This window comes from Kogia breviceps, chromosome 8 (assembly GCF_026419965.1).
Source record: "Kogia breviceps isolate mKogBre1 chromosome 8, mKogBre1 haplotype 1, whole genome shotgun sequence".
NCBI lineage: Eukaryota > Metazoa > Chordata > Mammalia > Artiodactyla > Physeteridae > Kogia > Kogia breviceps.
This window is the reverse complement of record NC_081317.1, coordinates 9307238-9329385: the sequence shown is the minus strand read 5'-3', so window position 1 is coordinate 9329385 and position 22148 is coordinate 9307238.

Sequence of the window (22148 nt, the reverse complement as noted above, 5' to 3'; positions counted from 1 at the left end):
TTCCGGCTAGGTGTCTCTCTCTCTCTCTCATCTCTCACGCTGGGAGAAGCCAGCTGCCATGTCACATGGACATTTAGGCAGCATACGGAGAGGCCCATGGGCAAGGAGCTACACGAGCGAAGCAACTACACGAGCGCCTCCAGCTGCCCGCAGCCCCAGACGGCAGCCCGACCCTGAGCCACAAACACCCAGCTGAGCCGTGCCCGGATTCCTGACCCTCAGAAACGGAGGGGTAATAAATGTCTATTGTTTTAAGTCACTACGTTTTAGAGTCTCTTGATACACAAGAATAGATAACTGATATACTGTTTTGTTGTTTAATAAAATGAGGCCGGAAAGTTCCATTGGCCTCAGATTCCCCGGACTTTGGGGAAAGAGGGCAAAAGCTGAAATGATTCAGAAATGCCACAGATTGAAGGACAAGGTTTGCCCAGTTCTGGCCAAGAGGATTTGTGGGCTCAGACCTTAAGTTTTGTGCTGGGCTGGATCAGGACACACAGAGATGACAAGTTCTTACCATCTAGTGGCAAAATAGACAGGAGAACAAATGCACTGTCTTCAGCGTGGAAAAACTGTCCCTCCGGATGGTCAAGGAAGGAAACTGGTGCCTGTCCAGTGCCCTCCACCCTCTGCATGTCCATCGCCTTATTTACTTTCCCCAGCCCTACCGAGTGGCCTTTAATTTTTTTTTTTTTTTCTTTTTGTGTGTGTGTGTGTGGTACGCGGGCCTCTCACCGCTGTGGCCTCTCCCGTTGCGGAGCACAGGCTCCAGACGCGGAGGCTCAGCGGCCATGGCTCACGGGCCCAGCCGCTCCGCGGCATGTGGGATCTTCCCGGACCGGGGCACAAACCCGTGTCCCCTGCATCGGCAGGCGGACTCCCAACCACTGCGCCACCAGGGAAGCCCACCGAGTGACCTTTAGTATCCTCACCTGCTCAGGAGTTTGAACTCTATCCTACAGGCACGAGGGCCCCTGGAAGTGTATTGAGCTGGGTTTTGGAAAGATAACTCCAGCCGGCCGGGTAGAGGATGGGCCAGAGGGACATGGCAGGAGGCGGGGACTCTTTTGACCAAGGAGAATAGCCCTGAGCCCCGCGCTGAGGCAGGGCCATGGGGATGGTGAGGGGTGAAGCTAGGAGGGCAACGGGGATGCAGCAGTGGCCAGTCTGGGCATGGGGGTGGGGGAGAGGGAAGACTCCAGGATGCCCCACGGTTCCCTGATGTGGGGATGGGGGACACAGTGGCAGTGTTTTTCACCAAGCTGGGATGCCCCCCAAAGGAGTTCTATTGAAATTGAATTCCAGGTGCCTATGGGATGTCCACGTGTCAATGTCCTGGTGATCAGAGGGAAACTCTGGGCTAGACCTTCAACTTGTGAATGTTAAAAAAAAAGAGAGAGAGAGAGAGAGGTCGCGGGAGTGGATACGATTGCCCAGAATGTATGTGATGTCAGGAGAGAAGCGAGCCAGGCCTGGAAGAACTCTTACATTAAAGAGATGGACAGAAATGGAGACCGAGAAGCCTCAGCCAGGGGCAGTCACTCGTGGCACCGTGGAGGCCAGGCGTGGAGGAAGCTTCAAATGGACAGAGATGCTGGGGAGAAATCCAGTGCGGGTGGGAGGGATGGAGCCCTGCTGGATGGGCATGTCCAGCAGGCTGACTCAGCCACAGACCTCCCAAACCCCTCACAGGACAGCAAGTGCGCTCATCTAGGGGACAAGAGCACTGTCCACACACGGACCACTCGGAGTTGGGAGGAAGTTACAGACAAGGTCCTGATAACCAAAGCTGAGTAACAGTGGAGTGGGCTCTCTGCTGAGTAATGAGTGTCCCGTTGCTGGGGGCATGCAAGGAGTTGCACAGCTAAATGTCAGAATCCCGGGCAGCGGGTAGGAAATGGATTCGACATCCACCAGTGTCCCTTCTGGCTCCGAGCTCTAGAGCATGATAGGAAGGAAGCCACAAGCCGGCCCAAAGAACAGGAAGGAAGTCCTCAGACCTCTGCTACGAGCACACAGAGGGTCCCAGACAGGACTTAAGGAGGGAAGGAGCAGGGTCTTGCCCACCTTGGTGAGGCATAAGGCGCCTCACACACTCTCCCCTATTCCCTTGACCTTTTCTCCAGTGTTCAGTGGAATCACAGTCCCCAGCACGTGTCTTGGGAAACCTGGGGAAAAGGAAAAGCAAATCAGAGCTCTGGTCAATTCTTGTTCGTGTCTGAGCACGGTGATCCAGGCCATGCCTGGGCACTGGAGTTTTAGGCTCCCCGATGAGGCGGTGGAGTGTGTATGTGCCCTGTGGGTATGGGTCCATGGGGGGCTCCCCCTAGCTGCCTTCCTCAGACCGCTGCTATCCCCGTGATGGGAGGAAGCGTCACCGTTCCTAATATCCAGGTGTGCTTGCAATAGTGGGGGCTCCACTGCCCCAGACCCGGAGCCTCCCTCTCCCCCGACGCCAGCACCGGCGCCCTTGGGTTTCCTGAAAGGTGCGGAGACCCTCTGCTGCAGGGCAGGGCGGGACACCCTGCCATGGGAGCCCTCACAACTGCCTTCCCCCTCTTCACGGCAAAGTTCGCCTGCAATAAAGTCAGCGTGCTTTTCAGGCTGACAGAAATCCCACCGATAATTGGGAAGAATGGAAAATGAAAACATTAAAATTTGCCGTGTCATAGGTGCACTTTTCCGATTGCCAGATACCCACCGTCCACTGACAGATGCTGTGTTATTAACACTTGATTAAAAATCACTTCAGGTTTGAACCAGCCCATCGAGAAGGGAATGTCTTGACAAGACTTGTGGTTTGTGATTGACAATTAGTAATATTCGGTGTGTCACAACATAGATAGTGTGACTTATTGGTGCTGGTGTAATGCAACACATTTCATCTGAGCCTCTCAAATTGGTACATAGGAATAAGAAAGAAAGGATGGAGTCCCATTCAGCTGACTTTGATTACCAACAAAGGAGAGATTGTACATACCTGTTTCGGCGTGCCCTACCTGGATTTCTATCAATCAGCCAGACAGCTGAGATCCCCTCTTCTCTTTGGGAAGGGGAACCTCAACAGCGTTGGATCTCATTATGCAACCCTCCACTTCTCTATCAGCAGCCAAACCCTTTCTGTCTGGAAATGTGAAAGCTTTTCACTCTGACGCTGCCCCCGCACCTCCAAATTACCAGCCTGCTCCTCTTAAAACAAAAGGCTTCTCATTTTTTAAAAATAAAATGATCATAACTTGATTGACGTGCTACATCCTTTTCCTTCAGCTATTTTTCTAACTCGGTGTCAGCGGGAGTTGGATTCAGGGGCCAATTTTTTTTTTTGTCTCAGTTCTAATTCAATCCCTTTTAAGTGCTTTTAAGAACAGTGCAATTCAAGGTCTTTCCTTTTTTGGGTCTGACCTGGATATCGTTTTTTAGTTTCCTTCTCTGCTAAGATTATCCAGGCAGAGAACGGTTGTTTGCATTACTGAAAAGGTGAGGAATTTAATGCGATTAACCTCTGCAAACTTTGGGAGAAATAGCCTCGGGTGTGATTTAAATGTCTTGCAGACCTGTGTACCTTGCAATAGAGAAGCGAACAATAGTGCGTGCGCGGATCACTCGATCTCACCACCCCGAGCGAACTGGCTTCTCAGAACTTACCGCCGTCTAAAAAACTCTCTTCTTTCATTTGTTCAGTTATCGTTTGACTGTCTGCTCCCACCCTGTCGCCCAGACACCCCCCAAAACCTATGAGAATGGAGACCACGTCTCTTTTGTTCACTGCTGTATCCCCAGTGCTAGAACTCTCTGGCATGAAGTAAGCTCTTTACAAACATTTGTGGAGTGAATGAATGAATGAATGAATGAATAATGGGATCATGGGGCAGTCTGGAGCTCAGAGCCTAGGACTGGCTTGCATATAAGGCATGTTCTCTTGGGGAGGCAAGTAGTCAGCTCTTGGGGTGCAAAGGGGTCACATTTCTTTCCTCACCCTGTCACCCCGACCTGAGCGGCTTGTCTCCTCCAGCTCTGGTTTCCAGTCCCCCCAAGGGAAGTCTCCAGGGCTCAGGCTTTCTGAGGGCAAGAGAAGCAGCTTTTCTGCAGGGGTGAGTGAGGCCAGGCCCTGCCAGAAGGGACACAGAAAAGGTATCATGGCCGGCTGGGAAGGGAGGCTGTAGCTCTGCTCCCACAGGACACCCCTGGCTAATCCAGCCTTTGCTTGGTGCCGGCTGAACCTGTTTATCTGTTTTCATTTACTCGCTAATTCAGCCCATCAGCGAATGTGTCCTGAATCTCTAACAGCTGTTTGAAACGGCTTGCACGCACTGGGCTAGGAGCTTGTCACCCCCGTTCTCTCCCTGGTCCCTCCGACCTCAGGCCTGGACACAGCCTTATCTTTTCTCACTGGACAGCTGGGGCCTTCTCTTGGGCCTGCTTTCAGGGACTCGTCCCCAGATCCACCCACGGTCAGTCACCAAGGTCAGGACACCCCAACTGAGTCCTCGGGTCCACCCCACCCAGCTTCGGCTCACTCTGGGTACCCCACTCCCCAAAGAGGAATCAGATCAGGGCATCTCCTGGAGCCTCTAAGGAAAAAGACTTACCATCCTGGGTTAGAATTACAGAGGGGTCTGTCTCCCCAATGCTTTGGGCCCTCTTGGGGTGCAGGGGCCATGCCAGAGCCATATGTGTGTTCTCAGCCCCCAGAACAAGGATGCAGAGGAAGTGGGTGGTACAAGGGTTAGGCACGGGCTCCTGGGAACGCCAAGCTCAAACTGACGCTTCATCATTCACTAGTCGGGCACCCCTGGACAAGTGACTTAACCTCTCCAAGTTTTGGTTTTCTCATCTGCAAAACGGAGAGAATGATGGAAGCCACTGCAGAGGTCCTAAGGCAGGGGCTCTTAACCCTTTATATGCCATGGACACCTTTAGCAGTCTGGGGAAGCCTGTGGGTCCCTTCCCAGGACAATTGTTTTTAAATGCACGAAACCATATATACAGAATTACAAAAGAAACCGATTTATTAAAATATAATTATGAAAATATAAAAATGTGTGGTATAGCAATATGCATGCTTCTTTATTAACACATTAAATAGCAGGTTCTAGTGGCAGGTCTAATTACTGTCCCGATTTCAAGGCGGTGATACGTGTAAAGGATATTCTGAGAAATTGGCAGCAACTGTGATGTGATATGAAAACATCTGTGATTTCCGCCAGTGACAAAGTCATGGGTATTGGTAACGCTACATTCCTAATGGGAGAAAAGGCTAGATTTCAGCTACAGGGGAGTCAATTTCCCACCCAGCTTGAGGAGTCCTGTTTTGAAGGAAGCACCAGGAATTGCAACCAGAGCAGCAGCAACGAGGACAGAAGTGAGGGGGCTGGGGGGCGGGGGGCTGGAGGTCAGTATCAAACCCGGGGAGGGCTAATTCCAAAGCCCATGCGTTTCAGTCCTTTGGTGATATTTTAAATGTTATTTTATAATTTCGCAGACTTTAAAGGGCGTCTCACTATTTAATCTTAAAAAAAAATCATTTATGAAGTGGAATGTTTTCCCGTGCTCTGATTTACTAATGGTTTTGCCTTCTGGGTGAGCGACCTATTCAGATTCTTGGACTTGGTGCGTGTTCTTCATGAAATCTATTAGCATTTGATGTTTTTCTTATAGTTTGTCCTGACTCTTTATACCATACATATATTTACTGCTTTCCGAGCAGTGACTATGATTTCGGCAACTTCGTTTGGAAATTCCTCTCCATTTGCCAAACATACACACATACTTCAGCGATTATGGCTGAATCATTTGCTTCTTTTGAAATAATATTTATTACTATTAAGATTCATTACAAAATAAACCAATGTCCACATCATTAGATGGCAAAGGAGGGCTTCTTGGGACAGTCATTCTCAAAGCTGGCTGGCCAACAGATCCAGTGAGGGTCTTGCAAAAAACACAGGCTCTGGGCTGCCTGATTCTTCAGTGTGATGGGGCCTGGGCCTCTGCATTGTATAGAGCCCCTCTGCTTGTGCTGAAGACACACCAGTTTGTGGAGCAGCTTGGGGGGACCACTGCTTTATAACACCATTTGTCTGCACAATATGGGAAGTTCCAGGTGCAGAAATAAAGCATTGGAACAAAATTAGACTTCTGAGCAAGCTCTCAAGTTTCAAATTCTGGCTCCGCCATTTACAAGTAGAGTGTTCTTGGACAAATAACTTTATCTCTCTGAGCATCAGTTTTCTCATCTGTAAAATGGACACCAAAGTTTCTAACTCACAGCGTTGTGCTGAAGATAAATGAGATCATGTACGTAATATACTAAACAGTGTCTGGTCCATGGTGGGAGCCAGGTAAATGTTAGCTGCTACTGTTGCCACTATGACTACCGCCAAAATTGCCCTTTGATATGATAAATATTCAGGTAGCATTTGCTCAAAGGATCCTGGGACTCGCGTGCCTGTAATGACCACGTTCTTTAATAGGGAAAGTTGCCACGAGGTCATCAAACTTTTTTTTTTTTTTTTTTTTTTTTTGCGGTACGCGGGCCTCTCACTGTTGTGGCCTCTCCCGTTGCGGAGCACAGGCTCCGGACGCGCAGGCTCAGCGGTCATGGCTCACGGGCCCGGCCGCTCTGCGGCATGTGGGATCTTCCCGGACCAGGGCACAAACCCGTGTCCCCTGCATCAGCAGGCGGATTCTCAACCACTGCGCCCCCAGGGAAGCCCCATCAAAGTCTTATAACACAAGAGACTTGGGCCTGATTCTGGAGCAGGTGGGACCAGGCTGAAGTCATAGAGCGGGTTGGGCTCCTGGCATTCACATTGCAATGCCCAGCACGGTCTGGTGAACTCTGGGGAATCCAGGCTGGCAAGGCATTAATCCTCAAGGGCCTGTCTACTGGGTAAGTGTGGCGGGTCACTGCAGAGGGGAGTAATACGGCAGAGTAGAAAGAGCACAGGTTTGAACCCCAGATCTGCCACTTAATAGCTGTGTGATCTCAGAAAGCCCTTTAACCTCTCTGGTTAATCATATATACCCTTCAGGAATTAAAAAAAAATAAAGACATTATGGAAGGCTTGGCCAAGGGGCTGGATACATCCGGTAGCTATGGCTTTGATCAATATGGTGGCCGCACCTTGGGCCCTTGGGGAGTTCATTAGAGTTGAGAGGAGACCCTTGCGAGAACTGGGATAGAGCGCCACCAGATGGAGGAGAAGGATGAATGGGAGGGTGCAAGGGCCTTCCACAAGGGCTTGGGGTTCAGGGCTGGTTCTAGTCCCAGCCGGGTTGAGGCTGTGGCTCAGTGGCCAGGCTGTGACCGGCTCCCCCAGGCCTATTCAGATGCCAGGCTGAAGCCCCATATAATGCCAACATGACAAACGGTATTCACTGTCAATGTGACTTGGGGCTAGAAATCCAAAGGAAGCAACTCAAATGTATATAAACAAATAACCATTTGCTAAAGTGGCCAGAGACAAGATCTATTTACCCCAATCAGTGCTCTCCTGTGTTCCAGCCAGTCTGCCAAGAAGCTGTAATGAAAAAAAGAGATGCCATTCCCAGAAGCAATGGAAAAATACTTAGGAATAAACTTAATGAGAAATGCGTGTGACCTATATAAAGAAAACTACAAAATTTTATTGGTGAAATAAAAGACCAGAATAAATGGAGACGCATACTATGTTTCTGCATGGGAAGACCGAATACTGTAAAAATGTCAAACCACCTCCATGTTAATTTGCAGATTTAATGCAATACCAAACAATCCTGCAAAAGGAACTTGATAAAATCATTCTAAAATTCATCTGGAATTACTGAATATTAAAACATATAAAGTAGCAATAATTAGAACAGTGAGAATATTGATGGAAAAAAAGAAATAGATTTTAATGGATTAGAATAGAACACCTGGAAATAGATGAGATCACATGTAAAAAATAACTATGATAAAGAAATCACTCCAAAACAATGAGTGGGTGACGAATTATTTAGTAAATGCTGCTGAAAAAACTGATTAGCAACTTGAAAAAATAGCTTGTAATTTAGATATACCTTATACAACTCTATCTGCATAAAAAATTAAATTCAGAAAAAGACCAAATACTGAAAACATCTAGCAGAGAATGGATTTGGGTACTTATTAGATCTTGGGGATACTAATTTTAAAGAGACCACATAATAAATGATATAAAATGTAAGATACACACATACAATAAAAATGGTGTATAGATATGATGACTAAGTAAAATATTTGCATGGGAGCAAGAACCATGAGGGTAATAACACGCTCAGGGAGATGTTTTTCCTTTTTGTTTTAATAATTTTTTTTCAGCAAATAAAAATCGAGTAAAACATCCATAAATTGTTTTTAGATGATTAAATATTATAAAATCTTAAATATGTATGAACACATAATCCCTTTATCTACTATTGCTCCTCTGATTTTAATATAAAGAGTTTAGAAAACCATTCAGGACAATGTAATCTCCTAGGTATGATCTCTTATGAGGAGCTACTGATAAATGTTCTCACGAATGCTTTAAGTTCTATGAGTTCCCGCTTTATTTCAATTTGGTATCCCTCAGGCTGGAGTCAAGGGCTATGTCAACTCACCCTAAATTTAAAAACAGTTTTTTGTTTTTTTTAAGTGAATTCTTTCTATTGGTTTTGCTGGCACAATTGTATTTTTAAAAATTCATTTATTTATTTATTTATTTTGGCTGCATTGGGTTCTTATTTATTTTATTTATTTATTTTGCTGCGCGGGCTTTCTCTAGTTGCGTCGAGCGGGGGCTACTCTTCGTTGTGGTGCGTGGGCTTCTCATTGCGGTGGCTTCTCTTGTTGCGGAGCATGGTCTCTAGGCGCGTGGGCTTCAGTAGTTGTGGCACGCAGGCTCAGTAGTTGTGGTGCATGGGCTTAGTTGCTCCATGGCATGTGGGATCTTCCCAGACCAGGGTTTGAACCCATGTCCCCTGCATTGGCAGCTGGATTCCTAACCACTGCACCACCAGGGAAGCCCACAAAATACTTTTTTTTAATTGAGTAAAACTTCTAAAAAAGTGCACAGTCTTAAGTGTACAATGAGCACTCATGTCACCACCCATAAAGATGAAGAGCATCTCTGGCACCCAGAAGTTTCCCTCTGGCTTGTACCCTACATTTCCTGGTTTCCACATAAATTAGGTTCATCTTGCCTGTTCTTGAACTTTGCATAAGTGGAATCATACACACCCTGCACTCTTTTGCATCTGGCTTCTATGGCATTACATTGTCTGTGAGCTTGATCCATAGGGCAGTGTGTACTGGTAGTTCATTTTTCATGGCTGTGTACTATTCCACTGTGTGATGATACCACATTTTGTTCATGTTACTGGTCCAAGGGTATGGGGTAATGGAGAGAGTCTTTTATCACCATCTTAGACAACGCCCCCCCAATACCACAGTGACTTTCCACTCCTCCCTGATAAAGGAAGAAGGAGAGAGGGCCCATCAGCAGGAGAACTTGTGACTTCTTACCTCTGCCCTTTGTCTTGGAGACCCCTCCCAAGACATTAAATATCATGTGGCATTTAATGATCTTCAGCATCCAGGCTTTAGCAGACATGTGGCACCCACCAGGCCAAAGCTCAGAACTCCAGAATGCCTCAGTTCTTCCCCCCTTAGCCCTAGAGCCTGGTTTGGGAAGGGGGACTGTAACTGGCCCGGGGTCTGGGGGCACATTGGGCTAACAGATGAAGGAAGGGAAGCCACAATGCAGGTGTGTGGCCAGGCAAACCCCTCCCCCACCCACCCACCCCCAAAGCTCCCTCACAGTGAAGGTGGAGGGAAGGGTGGCAGACAGGAGCCTTGCCAGCCCTCCCAGGGCTTACGAATATCATCACTCAGCACAGCGCAGCTGCGTACTTACAGGTGCCCACGAGTGTCACAGAGAAGGGCTGTGTCAAACTGGTGTCTGCGGTGAGGTGGACCCCCTGGGGAAGGCACTTGGAGCCGAGATCTCAGGCGGGCTGGAAGCCGGCCAGGAGAAGGAGCAGCGGGGCGAGGTGGGATGGAGGGAAGAAGCAGGTTCCAGGCAAGGTCCTGGAGTTCGTGTAGGGCAGGCTCTGGGCACTGGGAGAATGGTGAGCCGTGGGAGGTGGGGCAGGGGCAGGGCGAAGTCAGACCTGTGCTTCCGAAGGACCGTTCTCCTTGGTGAATAATGGATTGGACAAAGTTAAACGCAGGGAGGTCATTTACTCATCTGTAAAATGGGGTAATAACGCCGACCTCACGGAGGCGGAACAAAGGTGGTAGCGCTGTGTTCCTGTTCAGGTGGTGGTATTCCTGATCGAAGGGTGGGGGGAAGCGGGGAGGCGGGGCCAGCAGCTCCCGGGCCGCCCCACCGTAGGCACCGCACACGTGCTCTTGATTAAATGCGTGACTAGCGGTCATTTCCACCTCCACGTTCAGTCTTTTCAGGGGATTGGCAAGGCCAGGTAAATCACACAAGGCCTAATAATACCTCCCTCATGGCGTTGTTGATCATTTGGAGACAGACCAGTTCGTAAAGTAAATATCCCCGTGTAAATCCTTAGTAAACAGTAGCTGCTGTGGTTTCGGATGATGAAATGGCTGTGAAGGAGGTGTAGGGGGGATGGTGAGGCCGTGACTCCTCCTTCCGGGCACCAAGCAGCCTCATATCCCATCCCATCGCGAGACTGTAGGCCCCCCACCCCCACCCCCACCCCCTGACCCCGCCCTCTCTCCGTCTCCACGTCCCCACCCTGCTCTGAGCTCGCTGCTTCTCACCGGGATCCTGCTTGAGGAATCGCAGCTGCCAGGGTCGTGCTGCTTCCACGCTTGGCCCTGACTAGATCTCCACTCTACAGTCAGAAGGAGATTTGACAAGTAAAGCAGAGCCCATCACTCTTCCCTCGGGGCTCCCTGATGGCTTTCCATTGAGATTAGAATAAAACCCCAACTCCTTCACTCCTGGGCGGCCAGTGGGGCATCACCGGCCTGTCAGTGTCATCTCTTACCTTGCTCCCAGCCACTCCTGCTCCATGCGTGTTGGTTCTCCTGCCCCAGGTCCCTTCCTGCCTCAGGGCCTTTGCACTTTCTGTTCATGCTCCTGGAAAGTTCTGTCCCCATATCTTTATAGGCTTGGTTTAGCTCTTTTAGTTAAAATGCCTTTTTTTCTCCCAACAAAGACCTACCCTGACCAACCAATCTAAAGTAACAACTCCTTATGGATTCCCTAGATTTATTTCTTGTAACACTTATCACCCTCTGAAAATGTTTTAATCACTTACTTATTTTCTTGCCTAATGGGTGTCGAAATCCAGTTCAAGCTCCGTGCGCAGAGGGACTTCTCTCCCCGGCAACAGAATAATGTCCAGCACATAGCATGTATTCACTATGTAAAGTATAAGGAATGAATGAATGGACAGTGATGGATAGAGTGGTGGTGGTGATGGCAGCCGAGAGACATGATGGAGGTGACGATGATGCTGAGGAGAAGTGGGGAGGGGGGATTAGTGAGCATGATCCTGGTCACTCAGATGTCCTTGTCTGTGGCTTGCTGGTGCCCTTTGCATCTCAAGGGCACATTCTGAGAAGAGATTTGGGGCTCTCTGCTCTCGGGACTATCTCTGAACATCCTGCAGTCTACAGAACACCCCAGAGCCCCAGCCATGAAGCCCAGCTTTCCTCCCTGTTTAATATTCTGCTTAAACTTTATATACCCTTTTTAAACATTTCAGTACCTTTGCATCAATTCTGCTCCTCACCGAAAATAAAAATATTTTGGTACTGCAAATAAAAAGCAAATATTTGACACCACTTCGCATTTTTCAGTGCATTAATTAGCAATTTGCTAGATAAACAGTGCTGTGTAAATCAACGATCACTTCCCAATAATTAAAAACCAAGTCAGATGTTATTGGAAAACCCACCGGTATGTGCTCCAACTCTGGGAGATGTTGCCCCTTGCAGCTGTGGCTGGAGTAGACTAGCCCAGAGAGTGTGTAGGTGGTCCTGGTCTGGCCAGCCCCCGAATTCCAGATATGGTTGCAGGGAGAAAGGGAAGGGGCTGGAGGCGCTGGCAGTGCTGGAGGTCTGGGGTGGCTTGCTGAGCCTCTCAGTGCCCCACAGGAGATTGGGGAAATGTGAGAAACAGATTTGGCCAAAGTTTTGTGATTAGAATGAGTAGGTCTAGAGCAGTGGTTCCACGCATGGACTTGGGAATCCAACAAATGCAGGGGAAAGCCCCAGATCAGCCACTTGCTGTCTGTGTGACCCCAGACAAGGCACTTCTCCTCTCTGAGCCTCAGGTCTTTCATCTGTAAAATGGGTATAATAAAAGTCCTATTTCACAGGACTGAGAATAAGTGGTTGGAATGTATGTGCTTAGCCCATGGTGTGCACTCAACAAATCCTGGTGGTTGATTGTTATTTGCTGTTCTTCTTCTGGGTGATTTGCTCTGGGTCTAATCTCTCTATGCCCCTGTGCCTCTTATCTTTATGCTTTTTCCCCAGTGCTGCCTACACAAAGACGGTAGTGAGTTAAATCTTGGCCCATCACCCCTTTGCTTAGCCTCTCTCCAAAATATCTTCCTGGTCTGTGAAGCAAAATCCTAATGACTGACTGGGAATCCTCTCTAGTCCTTGGCTTGGCTGGGATGGAAGGAAGGAGGGCAGGGATGGCCCAGCTGGTGGGGTACTATAGGGCCAGGGCGGCAGGAGGGTGACTTTCTCCCCTAAGCTGTGTGGTCTCAAACCTGAGGAGTGGGACTTCCCTGGTGGCGCAGTGGTTAAGACTCCACGCTCCCAATGCAGGGGGCCTGGGTTTGATCCCTGGTCAGGGTACCAGATCCCACATGCATGCCACAACTAAGGAGCCCGCCTGCCGCATCTAAGACCCAGTGCGACCAAATAAATAAATAAATAAGATATTAAAAAAAACAAACAAACCTGAGGAGCTCATGGCACAAGGTAGATGAGAAGCCAAGTCCTGTGGCTCAGGAAGATTGTTACCAGATGGCGAACCGAGACTTTGTTTAACTGCTTCCTCCCCTCCTCGTATTCCTTTTGAAACTACTATATAGGGATACTTATTTATATAGGGATGTCAAAATAGGGGAGCACAGAGAACAGGTACCACCGGGCACACAGAGGAGAGTGACACTGATGCATTAGAAATGGGAAGAATTTCTACCAATACTGGAGGAAGCTGCCTGGGGAAAGGGCTCTCACACATTTGTAGGACACACTGTGTGAGAAGGAGAAGTCCTCTCAGGAGTTATTAGAGTTTCCAGTGGTGGTGCACCTACTATGTGCCAGATCCTGGGCTGAGAAAGTCACACACATGGTGAATCCTCATCAGAGCACAGGGGTGAGGTGCTGTCACTGAGCTCATTTTGTACAAGAGGGAACTGAGGCCCAGAGAGGCTGTCCCTTGTTCATAGTTGCACAGCTAATAAGTGGCCAAACTGGGACTTGAAGCCATGCCCATCTAACTCCTGAGCCCATGGTCTTAACTCCCAGGCTAGGTGGCGTCCCTACATGTAAGGGATCCCTATCAGAACCCCATAACTGACCTAAGCGCAGGGAGGCAGAGCCTGCAGAAGAGGCGGCTGGGGGCAGTAGGTGGGAGCCGTTTCTGTGAGTGCCTCGTGCAGCGAACCAAGGTGCCAGCTTGCAGCTTTCCCCAGAGGCCGGCTGGGAAGAGTGAGTTGCAACCACAGCTGGGTGCTGGGGTGGCCGGCCATGCCCGATAGCAACGGAGGGCAGCACCCTCGCAACTTGGAGCTGCACCCCCCGCTTCAGAACTGAGGCTCACTGGCAGAGCACAGGTGTTCCCATGATGTATGTTCATGAGTATCGTACCTTTCTGACTCCCCTCAGAGAATGAAACCCAGACACAGCAAACTAAACCTTCAGCAAACCCAAATGTTTCCTCCTCTGGGACGGGAAGATTAGAACAGGGTTTCTTTCCCACAGTGAGAAATGCCCACTGTGAGGGTGACCGAAGGAAGACCACTGGCCGCGTGAAAAGACAGCCATTCACAAGGAAAGAATCAATGCAGATGTCTCCCTCTGAGATAAACTTCCTGCCAGAATCAGCAGAAGTCTTTAGAAAATCTCCAATTTGTATGCCCAAGGAGATTCAAAGGGACATTGTGTATCTGAAAAAAGTATACTCTGAGACTAGAAAAGACTGTTTTCAGCTAAAAAGTGCAATTGCTGCATTTATAAAGGCAATGGAGGAAGGAAATAGCAGATTGAACACTGCAGTAAAACAGAACCCATGGTTTAAAAGATGGGCCTCAAAAAAAAAAAATCTTTCCACAATTCAGAATAAAGGAATGGACCTGATTAGTGAAAAGACACCTTGAAGAAAGACCCTACAAATAGAATAAAATGAGCAATAATCAAAGGAATAATAAAACAAACCTGCCCTTTGAACATTAGGTAAAGCTAATGAAAAGCGACCTATAGCCAGGTGAAATAATCGAATTTCAAGGATTAAAGGGGAAAAATCCTGTAAATATACAGGCAGGAGAAAAATGTTGTCAACTGTATTAGTTGTAGAATAGATTTGGCAATGTGTACAGAGTACCAGAGTAACAATGGCAGAACAGTGTGAAATATTTCTGTTTTGGTACAAAAGTACGTGATTCAAGCTTTGCATGGGGACTGCTCTGTGAGGTTTCCCAGTGCTCTGAAGTAGTAGAACATAGACTTCTGTCTTGTTGCTCTGCTATTCTTAGGGTGTTAACTTCATCTGCAAGGATCCTTGTTACAAGCAGCAGAATCAAGTAATAATAATAAAAACGGGGCACACTTCCCCTCCCCCTTTTAAAATCACCACCCAGAGGTTCTGCACACAATACTATTCCCATCCCATTGGCCAGAACTTAGTCACATGACTACTCCTAGCTGCAAGCGTGGCTGGGAAATGTAGTTTTTATTCTGAGAAGCTATGTGCCTGGCTAAATATTAGGGTTTTGTTAAGAGAATGGTTATTGGAGAACTCTTACCCCAATGCACTAAAACTGGAAATTAAAGATAAAATGAGAAAAAAATACCAAACTCAGTAATTCTCTACCACCTAGAAATTTTTAAAATTCCCTATTAACTAGCACTTGGGTCAAAGAGGGTATAAGCAGAAACTGCAGAAAACCTAGAAAATAAACTACATAACACAATCCGTGGGAAATGGTTTTAGTAATACTCAGAGGAAAAGCCTTTAATATTGATATCAATAAACAAGAAAGATGAAAATGAGAAAATTAAACATCTGAGCTAAGAAGTTAGGAAAAGAGCAGGAAACTTAGAAAGATAAAAGGAGAAATTATGAATTAATAAGCAGAAAAATAGAAGTCATTTTATGAGGAAACAAGTAAAATAGATAAACCACAAGATAACCTAATTAAGATAAAGGGCAAGAAAGCCTAAATACACAAAAGAAGAAATGATAAAGGAAAAATAACCACAGAGAGAGAGGAAAGTAAAGAATCACGAAACTGCTTTGTTCAACTTTATGTAAATACGTTTAAAAACCTGGATGAATTTGATAATTTTTTTCCAAACTATAAATGACAAAACCCAATTCAGGAAGAGATAGAAAATCTAAACATTTTCATATAGAAATTGTTAAAGTAGATAAGGAGTTATCTCCTTAAAAAGTACCAGACCCAGATTGTCTTGCAGAGAACTTCTTCCAAACCTCTAATGAGCAGATAAGTCTAATATTATTTAGACTGTTTCAGACTTTTTAAAAAGGGGAGTTTTTTCTAATTATTTTAATAAAGCAAGTAGAACATTAATACCCCAATGTAAGAAAGATCTCACACGAAAAAGAGAACCATAGTCACTTATGAACAGTGCAAAAAATCATTAACAAATCTTAAGTAAACCAAATCTAACAGCACATTGCGTAATGACCAAATGGGGTTTATTTCATGAATCTATTGTTCTATCTATCCTAATATTGTTCAATATTAGGAAATATACAAATATAGTTCATCATAGCAATAGATCTGAGGAGAAAACTTATATTAACATCTTCATAGACACCAAAAGTCATTTGAAAAGACTCAGCATTCATTTTTGACAGAAATACTTCATGAAAAAGGGATGGGTAGATTCTTCCTTAACATGATAAAGAACATCTGTCTTGGCACAAAAGTCAACATCATGCTTAATGAGGAAACACTAAAATATCCCCGCTAAAATCAGGAGCGAGACAAAAATATCTGCTATTATACTGTTATTAAATGTTGAGCTAAAGGTACCAGCCAATAGAAAGAAATTAAAGGGATTTAAAAAAATGGGAAATGGAAGTCAAACACTATCTGCAGATAATATGTTCGTCTATCCAGAAAACACAAGGGAATCAAATTTAAAACTACTATAAACAGCAGGAGAACACCACAAGGTAGTGGGGTGCAAATTGATATGTGGAAGTTAACTGTTTTTATATATAAAAACAAGTTAGAAGATATAATGGGAAAAAAGTCCTCATTTATAATAGCAGAAAAAATTCAGCAATAAATTTATCAAGAAATTTATACAACCTGTGAGGAAAAACTTAAAACACTTCTGAAGGACCTAAAGAAGACTTGAACTAGTGGAAAAAATATACAGTGTTCTTGGATAGGAAGACAGAGCATCATAAAAAAAGTAATTTCTCCCCAAGTTAATTTTTTTTTAATTTATAAATGTATTTATTTATTTATTTTTGGTTGTGTTGGGTCTTTGTTGCTGCGCACAGGCTTTCTCTAGTTGCGGTGAGTGGTGGCTACTCTTTGTTGCAGTGTGTGGGCTTCTCATTGTGGTGGCTTCTCTTTGTTGCAGAGCGTGGACTCTAGGTGCACAGGCTTCAGTAGTTGTGGCATGTGGGCCCAGTAGTTGTGGCTTGTGGGCTCTAGAGCACAGGCTCAGTAGTTGTGGCGCACGGGCTTAGTTGCTCTGAGGCATGTGGGATCTTCCCAGACCAGAGCTTGAACCTGTGTCCCCTGCATTGGCAGGCAGATTCTTATCCACTGTGCCACCAGGGAAGCCCTCCCCAAGTTAATTTATAAATTTAAGGCAAGCCTAATTAAAATGTCAGTGTGGTTTACAAAAGAAAAGCTACACAAGCTGATTTTAAAACTCACATGAAAAGCAAAAGTAAGAATAATGAGGGGGTACTAACCCTCTAGCAGTTAAAGTCCCCCACAACTAAAACAAAGCTATTCTGTTACCTGAAGAGATAGGCAGGAAAATAGATGAGAAAACAAACTGTAGAATACAGTATGTTAGTACAAGTTAAAGGAGCCATCTCCAGCAGAGATGTGTGAAGTTAAACTGATAAACACAGCCCCAGTAGGAGACTTCATCAAACCACTCTCAGTATTTTACTTCTCAAATTGACAGGGAAAAAAAAAAAGCCCAGAAAAGAACAAGCATGGGAACCCTTGTGCCCCGTTGGTTAGGAATGTAAAATAGTGCAGCCGTTATGTAAAACAGTATGGCAGTTCCTCGAAAAATTAAAAACAGAATTACCATATGATCCAGCAATCCCACTTATGGGTATATATCCAAAAGAATTGAAAACAGGATCTTGAAGAGATATTTGCACCCTTGTTCATAACAACATTATTGACAATAGCCAAGAGGTGGAAGCAACCTAAATGTCTATTGACAGATGAGTGATAAAGTGTGACATATACATACAGTGGAATACTATTCAACCATAAAAGGAAGGAAATTCTGACACGTGCCACAGCATGGATGAGCCTTGAGGATATTGTGCTCAGTGAAATAAGCCAGACACAAAAGGACAAATACCATATAATTCAACTTATATAAGGTACCTAGAGTACTCAAATTCATACAGACAGAAAGTCGAATGGTAGTTGCCAGGGCCTGGAGGGGAAGGGGTAAATGAGAAGTTGTTGTTTAATGGATACAGAGTTTCGGTTTTGCATGATGAGAAAGTTCTGGAGGTCTGTTGCACAACAATGTGAATATACTCAACATACTGAACTGTGCATATAAAAAGGTTTAAGGTTTTCTTTTTTATCATGTTTTTTTGTTTTTTTTTGTTTTTGTTTTTTTTGCAGTACGCGGGCCTCTCACTGTTGTGGCCTCTCCCGTTGCGGAGCACAGGCTCCGGACGCGCAGGCTCAGTGGCCATGGCTCACAGGCCCAGCCGCTCCGCGGCATGTGGGATCTTCCCGGACTGGGGCACGAACCCATGTCCCCTGCATCGGCAGACGGACTCTTAACCAGTGCGCCACCAGGGAAGCCCTTTTATCATGTTTTTACTATAAGTTTCTATATGTTTTACTATATGTTTACTATATGTTTTTTAAAATGATAAAAAATTTTGAATTGTTAATGGAGCATAGCAATAAAATATATAAAATATATATAAATATATAAAATATATTTAAGATCACTTTAGTACATTAATCTTGTATTAAGCAATTTTGCTCAATCCTTCTATATACTTCTATATAGTTTGTGTATAGACTCTATTGGATTTTTTTTTAACATCTTTATTGGAGTATAATTGCTTTACAATGGTGTGTTAGTTTCTGCTTTACAACAAAATGAATCAGTTAGTTATACATATACATATGTTCCCATCTCTCTTCCCTCTTGCATCTCCCTCCCTCTCACCCTCCCTATCCCACCCCTCTAGGTGGTCACAAACTACCTAGCCGATCTCCCTGTGCCATGCGGCTGCTTCCCACTAGCTATCCACCCTACGTTTGGTAGTGTAATATATGTCCATGCTACTCTCTCTCTTCGTCACAGCTTATCCTTCCCCCTCCCCATATCCTCAAGTCCATGCTCTAGTAGGTCTGTGTTTTATTCCCGTCCTACCCCTAGGCTCTTCATGACATTTTTTTTTCTTAGATTCCACATATATGTGTTAGCATATGGTATTTGTTTTTCTCCTTCTGACTTACTTCACTCTGTATGACAGACTCCAGGTCCATCCACCTCAGTACAAATAACTCAAATTTGTTTCTTTTTATGGCTGAGTAATATTCCATTGTATATATGTGCCACATCTTCTTTATCCATTCATCTGTTGATGGACACTTAATGTAGATAATCATATCACCTACAAATAATTTTCTGTTCTTTCAATCCTTATCCTTATTTTTTTATTGTCTTGTGTGATACATAACTTCTAATACATTGTTAAATAAAATTGTAATAAAGATTATCTGGGCTTCCCTGGTGGCGCAGTGGTTGAGAATCCGCCTGCCGATGCAGGAGACACGGGTTCGTGCCCTGGTCCAGGAAGATCCCACATGCCGCGGAGCAACTAAGCCCGTGAGCCATGGCCGCTGAGCCTGTGCGTCCGGAGCCTGTGCTCCGCAACGGGAGAGGCCACAACAGTGAGAGGCCCGCATACCGCAAAAAAAAAAAAAAAAAAAAAAAAAAAAAAAAAAAAAAGATTATCTTTGCCTCATACCTGATTTTGAAGAAAATGCTTCTAACATTTCACCCTTAAGTAGAATGTTTGCCATCGGTTTTTGGTACACCCTCTATATCTTCTCTATCCCTTTTTTTTTTTTTATCCCTTTTTTGTAAAGAGTATTTCCCCTCATGAATGGTATTGAACTTTATCAAATGCTTTTTTATAGATATATATATTAAAATAACTTAATGGTTTTTCTCTATTCATTTGTTAATGTAGTAAATTACATAGATTTTCTCATCATAAATTAAAGTTTAAATCCAACTTTGTCATTTTTTATACAGTGCTGGATTTTGTCTTAATATTTCATTTAGGATTTTTGCTTCTGTGTTCATGAGATAAAGTCCTCTTTTCTTTTATCATACTATCAGTTTTTGTTTGTTTTTTAATTAAGACATTGCCAGCCTCCTTGAAAGAGTTAGAAAACAGTATCTCTTCTGTTCTTTGAGTAGTTTGTTTAAGACTAGTGTGATTGTTAATTTTAAGTGTCAACTTGACTGGGCCACGGGGTAGTCAAGCATTATTCTGCGTGTATCTGTGGGGGGTATTTTAGATGAGATTAACATTTGAATTGGTAGACTGAATAAACCAGATTGCTCTCCCTGATGCGGGTGGGCCTCATCCAATCAGCTGAAAGCCTGAATAGAACAAAATGGCTTACCTTTCTTCAAGTAAGAGGGAGCTCCTTTTGCCTGACTGCCTTTAACTGGCATATTGTTTTTTCCCACCTTTGGTCTCAAACTTGAGCATTACCTCTTTCCAGGTCTGAAGCCTGCCAGCATTTGGATTAGAATTACACCATCACCTCTCCCGAATCTCAGCTTGCCAACATACGCACACATATACATAGTTCCTGTTGTTTCTGTTTCTCTGGTGAACCCTGACTAATACAACTGTGATTATCTGTTCATTGAATGTTTGGTAGAAGTTGACTATTACCATCTGGGCCAGGTGGGCTTTTTGGATGGAAGAGTAGTAGATTTTACATTAATGATTCAATTCTTTAATGATCATAGGTCTCTTTAGGGTTTCTAATTCTTCTTAGGACAATTTTGGTAAGTTATATTTTCTTGGAAATTGGCTGTGACTAGGCTTTAAATTTTATTGGCATAAATTTGTTCAAAACATGATTTTTAGAATTACTATTTTCTCTGTGTTTCTTTTCTTTAATTTTTAATATCACTTATTTGTGCCTTCTCTTTTTCCTAACTAGTTTTTAGTTTTATGATTTTATTGTTGCTCGGTTGTAAATTTAATTATTTTCTGCTCTTTATTATCTCCTTCATTTTTCTTTTTTTAGGTTACTTTGTTATTCTTTTTCTAGTTTCTTAAGTTGTGTGCTTAGTTTATTAATTTATTAATTTATTAATTTTCCATGCTCTCTTCTCATCCAATATAAATCTAAACCTGGCCCTCCAAGTACTACTTTAGCTGCATCCCAGAAGTTTTGATATGTACTATTTGAAATATCCAGTTCTTTCTTTGTTCCATAAGTTATTTACAACTGTGCTGTAACATGGAGTGTCATTGCTAATCTTCCCATTAATTTTAATTTAATTGCATTGTGGTCAGAAAATATGATTTGTATGCTAGCAACTCTCTGGAATTTGTTGAGATTTTGCTTTATGGCCTGGTATCTGTCATTTCTGCAAACATCTATTATGTGCTTGAAAAAACAGTTTTTCTGTAATTGTTTGTTGCCAGGTTCTATGTTTGTTCATTATATCAAGCAAGTTAATTGTCTTATCCAAATGTCCTAGTCCCTTACAAAATTTTTGTCTGCTTCATCTATAAATTACTGGGTCTGTTTAAAATTTCCCATTATGATATAGTGGATTTTTTCAATTAAAAAATAATCTATTACATATTTGCCTTATATATTTTATGTGACCATGGTGTTAGGTGCATATATAACACAATTATTATATATATGGTGAGGTGGTCCATTATCATTATGATATTCTTTATACCTAATGGTGTTTTCTGTCTTAGAGTCTAGTTTTTTCCCCTGATATTAATATAGCTAACCCAACATTTATTTAATTAATATTTAGTTGATATAACTATTCTATCTCTATACTTTCAATTTTTTGTCCACAAATGACTAGACTTTGATTTTTAAAATTCTATCTGAAAATCTGATTTTTAACTGGATATAGTTTAGTCCATTTACATTTATTATAAGCTGCCAATTGGTCCATATTTAGTTCTAATACAATTATTTTGCACTTTAATTTTTACCATAGTTTTATTTGCTTATTTTCTTATCTTTTGGATTGGTTGAATTTATACTCATTTTCTTCTTTCTACATTCTATTTCTAGTCTTAGAGTGGTTACCTGTACATTTTTTTAAAATAAACTTTAAATTTTAGAATAGTTTTAAATTTACAGAAAAATTGTGATGAAAGAACACAGGTTCTTATATGCCTCACACTCAGTTCTCCCTATTATTAACATCTTATGTTAGTATGATTTGTTTGTTACAATGAATGAACCAATATTAGTACATTGTTATCACGTAAAGTATATATTGTATTCATATTGCCTTAGATTTTATCCAAAATTCTTTATCCCAGAATCTCATTCAAGTTACTGTATTACATTTATGTCTCCTTAGGTTCCTCTTGGATGTGGCAGTTTCTCAGAATTTCCTTGGTTTCAGTGACAATTTTAAGGAGTACTGGGCAGTT